General features: G+C 43.6%; 2 non-coding genes across 2 annotated transcripts; both read left to right on the top strand.

Moving 5' to 3' along the window:
- The first annotated feature begins 2,482 nt into the window (after positions 1-2,482).
- trnas-uga (transfer RNA serine (anticodon UGA)) lies at positions 2,483-2,564 on the top strand. The gene has a single exon. It is a non-coding gene; the product is annotated as a tRNA-Ser (tRNA).
- Positions 2,565-6,100: 3,536 nt separating this feature from the next.
- trnas-aga (transfer RNA serine (anticodon AGA)) lies at positions 6,101-6,182 on the top strand. The gene has a single exon. It is a non-coding gene; the product is annotated as a tRNA-Ser (tRNA).
- Positions 6,183-15,540: the final 9,358 nt, after the last annotated feature.

Below are 15,540 nucleotides of genomic sequence, written 5' to 3'. Positions count from 1 at the left end.
GATTGAAGAGTGTCCTAGGTGGAGCCAAGATGAAGTGTCACAATTGCCTAGGGGAGGATTTCAAATGTTTAAGATGGTAAAAATAACCGGAAGTGATCCCCCAGTCCGGCACAGTCTGATGTACTTCTGTCATATAAAGTGAAACTAGATGTCGAACTGGAGCCTCACTTATGTAAATTTGCAATATTTGCATAAGTGAGGCTCCAGTTATACATCTAGTTTCACTTTAAATGACAAAACTGAAGAGACTTAAAAGAGCTGGAGAGGATTTCTTACAACTTTTGAGCCGGCACAGTTTTCGAAAACGTTTTCTTCACGCTGCACTATACAACACAGACAGCCAAGAGTCTCCAAAACAAAACGAATTGACAGATAGGAGAAAAGTCCCACTCGTCCTAAAGTTCCCAAAATCCAGCACTGAGCGTAAACAAAGTGTTCAAGTAGCGTGGGAATGCTACCCCTAATGCTAGCTGGAGTTTGAGCGTCTGGTTCAGAGTTTGCTCAAGAGTTTACCTTTCACAGATGCGCAAAGATGAATGTTGAGGGTGCACGCTTCAAGGCGCCTTACAGTGCAGGGAGTGATTAGAGACGATTCGTGACGTGTGCTCGTTCCCATATACCGTACGCCCCGGGTTGCAGTGCTAGGATGACGTCCAATACCGCTTCGGCACGTAACGGCATTATATTCAAGTGCAGGACATGAGGGTTTTATTTTGTTCGTTTTGTTCTGCTCTGCTTTGCTTTGTTTTGCTTTCCATGGCGTTTGTAAGAGCGTCAATAAAAAGGCGATTCCTGCGTCTAACACGAATGTAAGAGCTATTTCAAGTGCGGCTTCTAAAATGCTTGTAGACATTTGTCTGTTGTTGATTGTTTTTTTGTGTCTAACAAAGTGCCATTTTCCTGTCCAGACGGGGAGACTTTATCATTCCCATATGAAGTAACCCTTAAGTCCTCTGAGGCGTGTCTGTCTGCAAGGTTTGTATTTTGGAAAGGTTTTTTTTTTTAACGGAGAACGACTTTGAAAAAGATTTCCGCCGGCGTCTCGCGATCCATGTGAGATTGTAGCAAGAATGCAGCAATAACAGCATTTGCTGTAGTCGTGGCTGAGTGGTTAAGGTGATGGACTACTAATACATTGTGCTCTGCATGCATGGGTTCAAATCACACACTTGTTGCTCTCCATGTCTGACACGTGTGGTACTAGAGCAGTACGTTTTCCAGCGGTGGCTGAACATGGTATAGTAGGCTAACGTTGGTATCAAGCAGTGACAATAACAGTGGTTAAGTGCCGCTACTGCCAAGTGACTCTGGGTTGAGACTGTGTTTCCATTTACTTGCAACGCAAATGGAGAAAGAGATTTTTGACAGTCTCTCGAGAGACTGCGCTAGGTGTTTAGAGATAGACTTTGTCAGTTCCCCCTGGAATGATGGCCTCTCAAATAGTTTGTGATTCCTCTAGACGTTTATACAGTAGAAGCATGGTTCGTGGCTTAAATTCAAGCTGACCAAGACTTAGGAAACGAGTTAGAGGTCTGATGCAGAACTGCGAATTCAGTGAACGGGAACACTACAGTACATTGCACTGCATGTGTGAGGAAAGCTGCCCACTTCAGTCCCTTGTCGACCGAACAGAGGACTGTAAAGGATACCACCAAGAAACTTTAGGATGCTGGTTGGAATTCAGCTCCAAAGAAGCCCCTTTGGATGTTATGTCATCAAAAAGTAAGAACAACGAATCTCCCTTTGATCAAAAGCGCAACAAAACTGTTTTCTGTGGAGCAGGTTTCAGACCCGTAGACCTGTTTTATTTTTAGGGCAGGGCGCATTCCCAAACGCGAATCTCCTGTTTTAGAAATGCTTTGGGCGGCGTGAAGTGAAAATAAGAAATGAACTCCAGATGCACATGGAAGCAATCAAGTGTTTCATCCGAGCTGTTTCAAAACTGCTCAAGAGCTTTCCTTTCACAGAGGCGCAACGATTAATGATGGCGGTGCACCCTTCAATGCGCCTTACAACTCTAGGGAGTGATTGAGACGATTCGTAGCGTGTGCTCATTTCCCTATATTCCCCGTGCTGCAGTGGTAGGATGACGTACGTTACTGCTTCGACACGTAACGGCATTATATTCAACTGCAGGAGCTGAGGGCTTTCGTAAGCGCGTAAACCAAAGGCAATTCCTGCGTCTAACACTAATTTAAATGCTTTTCAAAGTGCAGTGTGGTGCAGCTTGTAAAATCCTTGTCCACATTTGTGGTTTGTTGATGTTTTTTCTGTCTGCCAAAGTTGCATTTTGACATCAGGACGGGGAGACTTTATCCTTTGAACGTGAAGCCACCCTTAAACCCTCGGAGGCGTGTCTGTCTGCCGGCACGTATTTTGTCAAAGGTATTTTTTTTAACGGGGAGCGACTCTGAAAAGGTTTCCCCAGCCACCTCGCACTCGTGTTAGATTATAGGAGGAATGCGGCAGTGGCAAGCTTGCCGTAGTCGTGGCCGAGTGGTTAAGGCGATGGACTTGAAATCTGGTGGGGACTCCCCGCGCAGGTTCAAATCCTGCCGTCTACGGCGGCTGCCGCACATTGTAGTGTGCCTGCGCGGCAGAGGCGAAGTGCCGCTTCTCCTTTTCTGGTACTATAAAAACGCTAAATCGCTTGGACCCGCTGCCATGGAAATCAATTCTTCAGATAACCACACATTTTGCGTTCGCACGTCTGGTGCTCTACTTATGCCTTTGAAAATCGGATCAATAAAGCTCAAAGAACCGACAAGATAGGTGCTCGTAAAGCACGCAGTAAAGAATTCTTATCAGCGAGGGTTTCAGTGGGTTAACTGAGGAGAAGGCGTGATCGCTAATTGTTGAGTTTTTATTTGGTGTTAGAAACACTCTTACTGTGCATGAAGTGCAACAAATGTAGCCACAGAAATTGCATCGTGCTTTCATTTATGCTATTGCAGACACCAACGTTGCCTAGATAGAAAACCAAAAAAGCCGTGGGTTTGCTTGCCAGTCTGAAGGATCTCTCTTCGAATCTCTATCATTTGTCAATGGAAGTAAAAGGCGCTGCAATCTGATACGTTCACATTCAAACCCTCAGCTGTTGTTCGACTTTATTTCTTGACTAATTACAACTGAGTGTCGCATGAGCAGTTACGTAAACTTGTCTGCTATATTTGAACACAAATGCCGTTCTTCAATTAAAACTAACAGTACATTGTCAGGGACATTCAGTTATATACAAACAAGAGACAGACAAGAGAATATTTCTACCTTTCATGTGGACTACGTGTTGACTTACTGATCGGAATAATTGAAATGTTCGGGTTCATAGCCGATGCAGTGCGTGCTAATTAGAACAGCAACGCTGGGCTCTCAGCACCGTACTGAGCCCAGGTGCAGTTCATTTACATGAAGGAAATCTTGTACTGGGTACGATTACACCCACATACAGTAAGTAGCACAGGCTACTTAGGGAGTAGCCTGATGCGTTTAAAAGTGACCCGAGCCAGGCAGGAGCCGAACCTACAATCTCCTGATCCGTAGTCAGACGCGTTATCCATTGCGCCACTGGCCCTGGTGTCACACTGCACGACTGCAACCCAGTGAGCTCAGCACTGCAACTAGTAAAACATTACCCCCGGTCCATTCTTTTCCAAAAGTGAGAAACACCTGTTTTCTACATTGTGTCTGTTTAAAACCATATCTCTTTAAACCAAACCAAGAGTTTGTCCTTTGCACTGATATTCTGATTCATTTCGATTTCAAAGAAAAAAAAAACACTTTCTTCCAAAGCATCATAAAATTGTCCCTTCTTCCAGACTCTACTTCTCTCTTGTAGTAGTACAGCAGACCTTTCCAGGTGAGCAGATCACAGAGTCCGAAATGAGCTTCCTCCATCCAGCAAAGTACCTGAACATGACTCTGTCATCATAAAAGCACCCCTGTAGTAAAGCAATTAAATCCGAAATCAAGAGGGCAATTGCCTACTGAAGTTCAAGAAGTCATCAATTTTAACCTAGCAACACATTAAAGGCTGCATCTATACAAGTACGATTCTAGAAATGCTCACCAGATTACGTTTTAAGAAGGAACTGCGGCTCAGGTTCCGCCGAGATCTAAACTCGGATGGCAGGATTCAGAGTCCAGAGTTTGGACGGGTGGCGCACAGAGGGTCCATATACTGTAGATCCCTCAGTGATCTTCCGCGTGTTCAAACCGCCAGCGTGTGACTCCCCTGTCCCCGTGACCTCATTGCTCTGCTCTCGCCTGTGTGCAACCGAGCCCGACTCATGGTAAAGTGGAAAAAAAATGCCCTCAACGTGTGATTTACTCTGGAGCGAGGACAGATGTCACCTTCTTATCATTGAACAGGATGTATGTGATGTGGCGACTAGGTTCAATTTTTTATCCTCTTTAAAAGATTAAGGACTGGGTGAGCCTGATTTACTACCCTTTCAGCTAAGAACCCGACGTGCGGACCGTTTAAGCTACGTAGACTCGGTCGTTTAACTCTTCTCCATTAGCAGGGTTAAGGTTAAAGAAAAAACATTGCTGACTTCTTTTTTGTTTTCCAGCCGCGAGCGCTGATTAGCAAGGTTTGCATTTCATGTTTTGCAAGTTGCATTCTAAGAAAAACAAGTCGTTCAAGACAGGAAATGAATACTTGCATTTAATTAAGTCTAGCCGTAGGCGGTTGTCCATAATGACCAGTCCTGTTCGAGAAGACAGAACAAAAAAAGGAACCGCTGGGATTCGGACCCGGGATCTCCTGTTTACTAGGCAGGCGCTTTAACCAACTAAGCCACAGCGCGCCAGGAGCTCTGTCCTTTTGCAGCCACTTGGACACACAACTCAGACACATCTGCATTCGCTGTGCGCTCCGCCTGCTCGCTGAGCAAGTTGCCACCTTTACATACAATAGCAACATCGACACCAAGAGAAAGGATGACAAATGGCTTTTAACTGGAACTTTTCATGTCCAAGGAGCTCAATGTGCTTTCCGTGTACAACAGGGCCACTGAACTCCACACCGGCCACTGAAGCACAGCAGTGGCTTGCTGGCTTGACATCTCCCAAGGAAGATGTTGAAATTGCATGTGGAACAGGAAAATGACCCTCGAGTACGAGGGAAAAAAAAGAAAAAGAAAATCTGGAGCGCGCCAACTCATGTCCGGACAGCCTGGTTTGAACAAAGTGTTCAAGTAGCATGGGAATGCGACCCCTAATCCTAGCTGGAGTTTGAGCGTCTGGTTCAGAGTTTGCTCAAGAGTTTACCTTTCACAGATGCGCAAAGATGAATGTTGAGGGTGCACGCTTCAAGGCGCCTTACAGTGCAGGGAGTGATTAGAGACGATTCGTGACGTGTGCTCGTTCCCATATACCGTACGCCCCGGGTTGCAGTGCTAGGATGACGTCCAATACCGCTTCGGCACGTAACGGCATTATATTCAAGTGCAGGACGTGAGGGTTTTATTTTGTTCGTTTTGTTCTGCTCTGCTTTGCTTTATTTTGCTTTCCATGGTGTTCGTAAGAACGTCAATAAAAAGGCGATTCCTGCGTCTAACACGAATATAAGAGCTATTTCAAGTGCGGCTTCTAAAATGCTTGTAGACATTTGTCTGTTGTTGATTGTTTTTTTGTGTCTAACAAAGTGCCATTTTCCTGTCCGGACGGGGAGACTTTATCATTCCCACATGAAGCAACCCTTAAGTCCTCTGAGGCGTGTCTGTCTGCAAGGTTTGTATTTTGGAAAGGTTTTTTTTTTTAACGGAGAACGACTTTGAAAAAGATTTCCGCCGGCGTCTCGCGATCCGTGTGTGATTGTAGCAAGAACATGGTGCGGCTTCTTAAATGCTTGTGGACATTTGTCTGTTGTTGATTGTTTCTTTGTGTCTAACAAAGTGCCATTTTCCTGTCCAGACGGGGAGGCTTTATCATTCCCACATGAAGCCACCCTTAAGTCCTCTGAGGCGTGTCTGTCTGCATGGCTTGTATTTTGGAAAGGTTTTTTTTTTAATGGAGACTGACTTTGAAAAATGTTTCCGCCGGCGCCTCGCGATCCATGTGAGATTGTAGCAAGAACGCAGCAACGGCGGTGCTCGCTGTAGTTGTGGCCGAGTGGTTAAGGCGATGGACTAGAAATCCATTGGGGTCTCCCCGCGCAGGTTCGAATTCTGCCGACTACGGTGTCCTCCTCACATCGTTGTGTGCTGGCGCAAGCAAGGAAAAGTGCCTTTCTTCTTTTCCTGGTGGTTTTAAAACGCGAGATCGCTTGTACCCGCTGCCTTGGAAAGAAATGTCTACATGTTTACTTGCACATTGTCTATTGTTTGTACATTGTCTTGATGCACTGTTTGCACTTTGTCTTGTTTTTTACACTTGTTTTACAATCGAGAGACCTTCTGTAAGTAAGAATTCCATTGTACCAGTACCGGTTACATATGGCAATAAAGTTCAAGTTCAAATGCTTCAGCGTCCGCAAACGGCATTTTGCAGCTGGAAGCAGATGGCGACGCTTTTTGCGGTCGCGTGTCTTGTGCCCCATTTCCGGCCTTTAACATCGAATCAATAAAGCTGTTAGAACCGACACCATAGGTGCTTTTCTTACAACTTTTGATCTGACTCAGTTTCGGAATGCAATTCCTGAACACTGCGAGAGACAACCTACAGATGCAGCCATTCAAAATGAGCGGTAAAAACCCGTAGTACAGTAACCAACCCGCAGGGCACCGTAGGGCACCGCGGTAAGTGATTGGCTGGTCAAAATGACCGACAGGGGCACTCGTGGTGCCTTTACTGTGCACCTTTACTAATGTCTTTACTGTGAACATTTCAATCCGCTTAGTTTTGAATATTTATATGGAATTTTACCACTAAAGGGAAATTTTAGTAGCTGAGCATAAAAAGAAGAGGAGCATAACGCATCTGAAGGTCATAAACGATATTAATTTAGGAACATAAACATTACTGTATGTACATAAACTGTACTGTGTATGGCTGGTCTTGATAGTTTAAAGAAAAAATACACACCAGTCTTCCATTTCTCCCTAAACATTTTAAGCATGAAAGTTTTATGAAACAGTACCCAAATATGTGATTGCTGTATAGAATGAATTTTAATTTTTAAAAATTATTTAACATGAAAATTAAGCTGTTTACATCTTCCGCCTGAGAACAGTCACCCGTTGCTACCCAACGCAGAAACACAGCCACTAACTAGCAAAGAGAGGACATTAGCTAGCCAATATGATAAAGAAATAAATGATTATTTTATTTCTTTTGCACATTTATTTGAACATTTCCATCGATTGTACAAGCACTTGGAAACTGTCCAATCCCTAGTTCATCAAGCATTTACCGGTCTGGTGCCGGTCTGTGTCTTCTAGGATATAATGCCAGCGAACTCTTGTTTTTATGTCCACTATAACTACGCTGGGCAAACGTTCCGAGGTCAAATTCTTCCAGCACGGGGGTACCTTTAAAGCGGAGACGACGGCACCGAAATTTTTTGGCGCGCCTTCTCTTTAAAGCCCTGGCCAAATATGAAGACAGTACGTACAGTTATAATTCAAACGGAATTAAAAACTACACATCCCAGTTACCATGGTGGTGCTTGTGATCATTGCGTTTAACCAACGAAACAGGGCGAAAAATCAGTCACATGACTTTGGGGCAGAGTTTCGAAAGCTTAACCTATCAGCAACAAAGCGAAATTTATACGATAGGCTACCTCAAACTGTCAGTTACACGACTGTGTATGTCGCTTAAGCCACTCCTATTTGGCATTTTAGTTATGGAGGCGAGAAGACGCCCCCCCCCTCCCCCCTCTGGGTGTCTGATTTGCCGCCATCTTTAACTGTTCGGTGTCTAAATCGGAGTAGCTACGCGTACGAAATAAAGTTAATCCCAACTACAAAACATATATTTTTGTGGTAAGAGGGCGCAAAACATCAGTATTTACTGCTATTAATTACTGTACGATTTATAGTTGAAATCTGAGCCTAGATATAAAGTTAGATATAAAGTTAAAATCTCGACAAAGCAATGTAGGAAATACAGAGAAAATAAATCCTTTCTGACATCTAAAATCAGTTTCGATCGAGGTCTCTAAAACGAACAAGAAAAAGAGGATTTTCGGAGGGCAATTACGCTGTGTTTATATAGAATAACTGATTTATGAGCAATCTAATTTCTTGTTCGTTTAAAACAGTGAAATGTCAGCTGCAAAAGATCGCACCAGAAACAGCACTCTCTCTGCCTGTCATAGACGTTCAGGAAAGGCTGAATGAAGTCATGTCAAGTACAATAATTCGGTGATCAATAATAACAGTTGTAGGACAGTATATAAGGAGGATAAGGATTTTGAAGTTGACTCGAAATCTGATAGGTAACCAGTGCAAGGACTTGAAAACAGGTGTAATGCATCCCTGATAGGATTCTTGCCGTCATATTCTGAACATATTGAAGATTGCTCAGTGTGGATTTAATTTCCCCAGTGAACAGGATGTGCATTTATTAATTCTAGAAAAAAAGCCTTTCTTGATTTCTCTAGTTCCCTTTAAAATAAACTATTATTCCACAATGCAGAGTATTACATGGCCAGTATTTACACATGATATTTGTGATTTAAAGAAATTAACACAAGCAGCTTTTGGAGATTTAAGTGTTGGCTGAGTTATTGCAGGATAAAAGACTAGAGATGTTGGCAAGAAGAAGATAATTTGGGGAAAGCTGAGGAATACACTTATAACAAGAACACTTCCTAATGGGGTTAGGCATACTTTTGATGAAGATGATGAAGTTAACAGACTATATGTTTACATAGATACTGAAATAAGGATTGTATTTTAGATTATGTGTAGTTGCTGGCATTGAACTGTGTGTTGGATGTACATGAATTGAAGGAATGGGCAAACATAGCTGATGCGGATCCACAGAGCCAGCATATTAAGATGTTTATAATTAGAGGCAATTTGTTTAAATAACTAGGTATGGATACTGATGTGCAAGAGAGGTGGAAAGGTGGAAAGGTTTCCTTAAGCCAGCACTATAAAATATTTTATTCTCAGTGAGATGCTGCCATTTCATCGTGGGTTTCTAACACTGTGTATAGTTCCATCCACACAGTGCCTTTACTTCCATCCATTTCTAATCTCTTTATCAAGTACAGAGGATTTGGAGCCTATCCCAGTAAGCAAAGGACACAAGGCAGAATACACCCTGGACATAGCGCCAGTCCATCACAGGACAGACAGACACAAACACACACACGCCAGGGCCAGTTTTCCCATAAACCAATTAACTTACCAGTATGTTTTGGAGTGCGAGAGGGAGTCATATCACACATATGGAGAAAAACCATCTAACCCAGAGAGAACATGTAAACCCCTCACACACAGGATGGCAGGAATTGAACCTAGGACCCCAGTGCTGTGTTGTAACAGAAGAAATAAGGTTCTTGATCCTGAGATGAAGTAAAACAGATGAGTTTATTGCATGCAAGGAACAATAAAGCCGAAGTCTTGTTTCCCGCAAGAAACAACAAAACCGAAGTATTGTTCAACGTACTGTTACAAACTTTTGGGTTATATAGTGTTTTCTTCTCCGTTTCTGACGTCACTCGGTCTGATGGTAAAGAGGGGGGTTCATGGTATTTGGCCAGTTTACGATGTTCTGGGCAAATGGTCAGTTTAACATTACACCCAGGGGGGTTCCTAGCTTGCATCTGCAATCCTTATCAGTTAACCCCCTTTCCTGCCATAAACCCCAGCTTGTGACTTAGAAGTCTAAACCCCCTACAGAAAGGATTAAATTCAAACCCCCGTCTTCACATCTTTCTTCATTCCCCCCTTATAAAATATGGCATACGTCAGTGTAGCCTATTTTTATACATACAATGTCAGGGCAGATCTTTCCTTTCTTGGCGAACAGGTATGTATTGCCATGTCATTGTACGTTCCACGGTTATAGCAAGATGTGATACATGTTTTTGTGAATGTGATGATTACAATTATACATATAAACAATACTACTCCTACAGATACACACTATAAAAAGGTTCCACCCCAGGCCCCAAACACAGACTTTACCCAAGACCCAATTCCCCAATTTTCAGTATAATAGTCCTGATATTTCTGTCCCTCATTGTAAATGTGTTGGGCCAGATCTGAGACGTGCTCAGAATTATCAGGAATATATGTGCAGCATTCAGTGTCAATTACTGCACAAGTTCCTCCTTGGGCCGCCAGTACATAATCTAAAGCTAGTCGGTTCTGCATGGCCACTGTTCTGAGGGCTACCATCTCATCATTAACAGCCTTCAGACTAGATGAGGTAGAATTTGCTAATTCTTCTAAAGTCGAGGCCATTTGAATTAACTCTCGACTCAGAAAGTTCATGCCGGCTTGTGGAAATATTATACCTAAATAATATTCCCAATCAGCCAATTTTCTTTGTGGTCTGTGGTTAGGTCCGAAGGGGCTGTGGATTTGAACACGGATATGAGGAACCACATATCCTAAATAACACGAGCCAGACCACTGGGCTGGCAACCATGGGTAGGCTCGTTTTCCACAAATGAAAGATGTTCCGTTTGGCGCTCCCCATGCCTCTGAAAATAAGAAGCTTATACTGAATTGTGGGGTGTGCCGATCCCATCCTGGAATTTGGAAGGTAGAGGTGGATATATTTGCAGCGATGGTAAGGTTGCAACGACTCCATCCAACCAAGTGCAGACCAATTAGTGTGCTGAAAACATATGTTTCCCTCACGTTCCTTATTGAGAGTCAGGTATGGTGGTGTATGGCTTCTGTTATATTTAGGAGCGTAAGAGCCTGTGAAACTCGTGGGCTCTAAGCCTCGCTCCTGTAGATATTGTAATGTTGTGCAGGTTAAAGTCGTGTTATGGCAACCCCCCATAGTTTGTCATATTAAAATCTCCTAAATTATCCCTCCAAATGATCATGCCTATGACTTCCTCGAGACGCCAAGGAATGGCTCCCATAGGAAGTCCTCCCTGTACATATTTGGGTAATGTGGCACACACCCAGCAGGCACTTTGGTTGGTTTTCTTAGCTGTCAGATAGGAGAGGCCTAAAAAGGAATTAATTCCATGTTCTCCTTTGTGGGAGAGATGATCATTAATTCCTGCGGAACATAGTCCTACAGCAACAATTATTCTTATAAACAGAAATGATTTCTTTCTGAGTCTGTAAATGGGGATGAGGCTCGTCGGCAGTGTGGCGCGTGGATCCAGCGATCTTTTCCTTCCACTCGAACCGCAGACTCGGTTGTCAACAGGATCTGGTAGGGTCCGTCCCACCTGGGCTGGAGAACCTGTGAAGGAAATTTCCTGATCCACACCCACTCTCCTGGGATGAGGTTGTGCCCTCCTTCAGGTGGTGGTCCCCACGCCTCCAGGACCTGCTCGCGGGCTCCTTGGGTGGCCTCTGTCAGCAACTTGCAATAATACAAAGGAATGGTTGATCCATCTGAGGAAACCCCAGTCTCAGCACCTGTAAGAGAACTTGTTTCAAATTATTAAAGGCGGCTTTTGCTGCGGGAACCAAGGCAATCTTGTCCTTGTACTGCACTCCCCCCTTAAGCAGATCTGTTAAGAGTTGTGCTCACCCTGTAAAAAACATTGCACCCAGGCCCTGTTAAAATTTCACAATGCTAGACACAAAAGGGCCTTATCATAACTGCTTCTATTAGACACTCTAAAGCTGAAGCAACTCAGACTTGTGGGTTTCCTCATCAGGGGAAGCACTCAGAATACCATCAACATACTGAGTGATCACAGCCAGTTGAAGCTACGTGATACCCTGTTCTGCATAGTCATTCTTTGTAATGCATAATATTCCAACCCAATAGATCTGGTATAAAACCACCCATTAAAATCTGGTACTCGGCAAGTAAAACTTGCTGTCCCAATACTCCTGTGGCCTCCTGCCATCTTCCCCTATACATTGCTCTATAGTACACTGTTGAACAGAGGAGTGAAACAAGCAGGACAGTAGTGCTCCAGTATCCCCTAACAGAGAAACCAACACTCCATTAACAGTACATTTTTATCCACTGGACTGGGACAGACTTAGGGAGGCTACAAGGGATTTACAGGATCTAATCGTTAGGTAAACAGATTTTCTCACAAGACGTTATTCTCCCCAGTCTCGATTCTAAACCTACAGCGTTTCAGCATGTCTGGTTTCGAGACATTCGAATAAAACCAAATTGTTTCCACTATTGCAACTAATTGTATAAATTACAATTTATAATAATTTATAATAATACAAAAACTGTTTAACTACTTTTACGTCCACCTGTACTGTACTTATACGTTTCAGACGCTCTTATATTTTCCAATCTCCTTAAGTTGATTTTCGTCAAGTCTCTTTAGTTACGTCTCTAGCCAGTCCCGCTGGCTAAACACACTCACACCGTCATTTAGTATACCAAAACTCACAGTTACACACATACATGCCGGCACACAAATTCATAAAACACACATACACATCGATAATATATTTTTCTCTTCGTAATACAATGTGCTGTATTCTTGTTTTACTTCTACATGAATCCTTTTAATTCCTGAAGCGCACTCCAGGTTCGCTGCATTTCTAATTTCGGGTGCGGTACTTTAGCCCACCGGTCAATATCTTACGGTTTTGGATTTGATCGTATGGGGGAAATCAGGGAAGGTAGGTGCGATTGCAGACCCCCTCGACGGGGTGCGAGACAGTGTTAGAGTGGCGCTGTCATCAACGGCGCCAGCCCCTGCTACATCAAGTCCTTTCCCACTTCGAGTGAGAGTACAGATCTGCGGGCGCCCTCCCTCTAACAGGGGAGACCCTGATCCGTCTTTATCACACTCATACCAAGTGTTATCCCAATCAGACCCCCCTTCTCCATATGGCCACTGAGGGAATTGATCCCAATTATTTTCGTTTCCTGCCTGTTTGTTCCCCTGTGGGAGAGCAGGATATAACTTAGTCGCTGGCTGCAGCACATTAACCAGTGCAGCGTGACCAGAAGTTAATTCCTTCTTTAGTTTCTCATTCTCCTGTACTGCCTCTTTTAGCTTTTTTTTTCTATACTCTTTCGTAGCGAGTAAAGTATATTTTCTTCCGGGTTTTTATTTTCCCCGTAAACACACTTTTAAGTCACATCCCAATTTCTTTCTTTTTCGTCATGTATCTGCCACTACTGGTGCCGGCCGTGCACCAGGGTGGGAGCTACATGCTTGTGCTTTTGCCAATCAATACTCATATGCTTTCTTTACAGGCGTCTTCGCCCCAAATTCCCTCTGACAAACTCAGCTTTTTCCATATTTTTCTCCTTCTTTTCCGTCAACTTACACTTTTCCGATATTTAAACGGACCCTTCCACCACTTTCTCAAACCATCAGTTAGCGCACATGTTCGGTCTCTTTAAGATTTACTTTTGTCGTGTGTGAGGTAACAGCTCATTCAGTAGGGGGATGCTTTCACTTGAAAAACCTGTGCATTCCTGCACTCATTCAGCCAAAGGCGTCTGTTACCTCCAGATCTAAATACCTCTCAGAGACTTTAGAGAGGATTTACACCGCACTGTTCACAGGTAAGAAACGAGACCTCGAAAACCCCCTTTCTTGATCAGTAATTCACCATCCCCAGAACGCCAGCATCGCTGCTTTTGCCCCGGGGTGGACTTACGCACTGAGCTCAATCAGGGCGATTCTCGGGTCTCAACGTCCTTTAAATCCTGCTACTTAATGCTTTGCTCTTTTATTATGAGGTGTGTTTATGTTAGTGTCGTGCGTGTGTATATGTATTTCACAAACAAGGAAAACACCAAAAACATACATGCATATATCTCTTCTACTCCTGTTTCCTTTAAAACAAAAAAACCCACGCCACGCCAGAAACCACGCCACTCCAATCTGTGCACGATCAAGGCGTAGCTAATCTCAGGACCCCGGGCGTAATTAAAGCCCACACCAATCCTGGATTATACGTGCATTTAATGCACCACTCAGCTCCAGAACCCCGGGCGCAATTAAGGCCCACACCGATCCCGAGCCACAGAACTCCGGGTGCAATTAAGACCCACACCAGTCCTGAACTACGTGCATTTAATGCACCACTTGCTCTAGAACCCCGGGCGCAATTAAGGCCCACGCCGATTCTGAGCCTCAGAACTCCGGGTGCAATTAAGACCCAAACCAGTTCTGACCTTCAGAACTCCGGGTGCAATTAAGACCCACACCAGTCCTGAACTTCACGGTAAGGGTCCAAAACCCGTTCAAAACTCCACGCGCAATTAAGGCATACACCAGCTTCGAACGCCTGTACACAATACCGCGGAACCCCTGCCAGACCAAATTCTGGGCTTACAGCAACCAACCCATTACATACACCGGTGCCTTCCCCGGGCCAGAGGAATTCAGAAACTCACGTTTACTCCGTCATCTCGGGCGATTCTCGCAGGGAGCAGAGATTTCCCAATCGGTCAGAGAGAGTCGGGACTTTTAAATAAAAGAGGAGTCCTTACCTCTTAGTTACAGATGCAGCCATTCAAAGTGTGCGTCACAGACACGTACCGCAGGTGACGTCGCTCAGTATGACGCAAGATGACGCGTGGCACCGCAGTAAGCGATTGGTTGACCGACAGGGGCACTCGTGGTCCGTTGGTCTGTCGTAGAAAGACTTACAGTAAAAACGTCTTTGCTGTGCCCGTTGTAGATATTGAATTTACCAATGAAGGGAAATCTTAGTAGCTGAGCATAAAAAGAATAGGAGCATACTGTAACGCGTGTGAAGGCCATAAACGATATTAATTTTGGAACATAAACATACAGTATATAGCTGGTCTTGGTACTTTAAAGAAAAAAATACACACCAGTATTCCATTTCTCCCTAAACATTTTAAGCTTTGAAGTCTTTAACTAACGTGATACCGGAGTCAACAAGCATACTTTTAGAATTTGATTAAAAGGGAATATAATATGGAATCGCGTATCTAAGGAATTTAATAATGGTATTCGTGTGCTGCGACAGGGCTGTGTAGGGCTGTTTCGCTTGCCTGTTCATGCGAGCTGTGTTGTAGCCGACTGGTCTAGGTGCGTGCCTAGCAACTGGTAGGTTGTGTGTTCAAATCCAGCTGGTACCGGACTTTTCTTTTAACAAACATTTCTTCGAAAAAATAGAATAGCGATATTATGGACAATCAATTGACTTTTATATTTCAAAATATCGCAACATGATCGATATTTGCGATATTTTGAACATATCTTCCCTTCTGACAGCGGTTCCTCCTTCTATTGTGTGTGTGTGTGCAACAGAGTAAATTTTTATAGAGAAATGGAGGCTGGACAGTATGCGTTACAATATAAACATTTATATTGATTTAAATCGTGTTCTGATTTAAATCGCAAACGCGTGTTTAATTATGTGTTTTTTAATCATAATCAGGCTAATGCATTTCTACATTTTCTGTATGAACCAGCTTAGAGGTTCATACAGAAAGACAGCTTGTGTTTAAATTGAGTGTAAGGTAATTTATGCT

Source organism: Atractosteus spatula, unplaced genomic scaffold, assembly GCF_055471065.1.
Source record: "Atractosteus spatula isolate fAtrSpa1 unplaced genomic scaffold, fAtrSpa1.hap1 Scaffold_23, whole genome shotgun sequence".
Lineage (NCBI taxonomy): Eukaryota > Metazoa > Chordata > Actinopteri > Semionotiformes > Lepisosteidae > Atractosteus > Atractosteus spatula.
The sequence above is the reverse complement of the archived record's forward strand: the minus strand, read 5'-3'. Positions and strand labels throughout refer to the sequence as shown.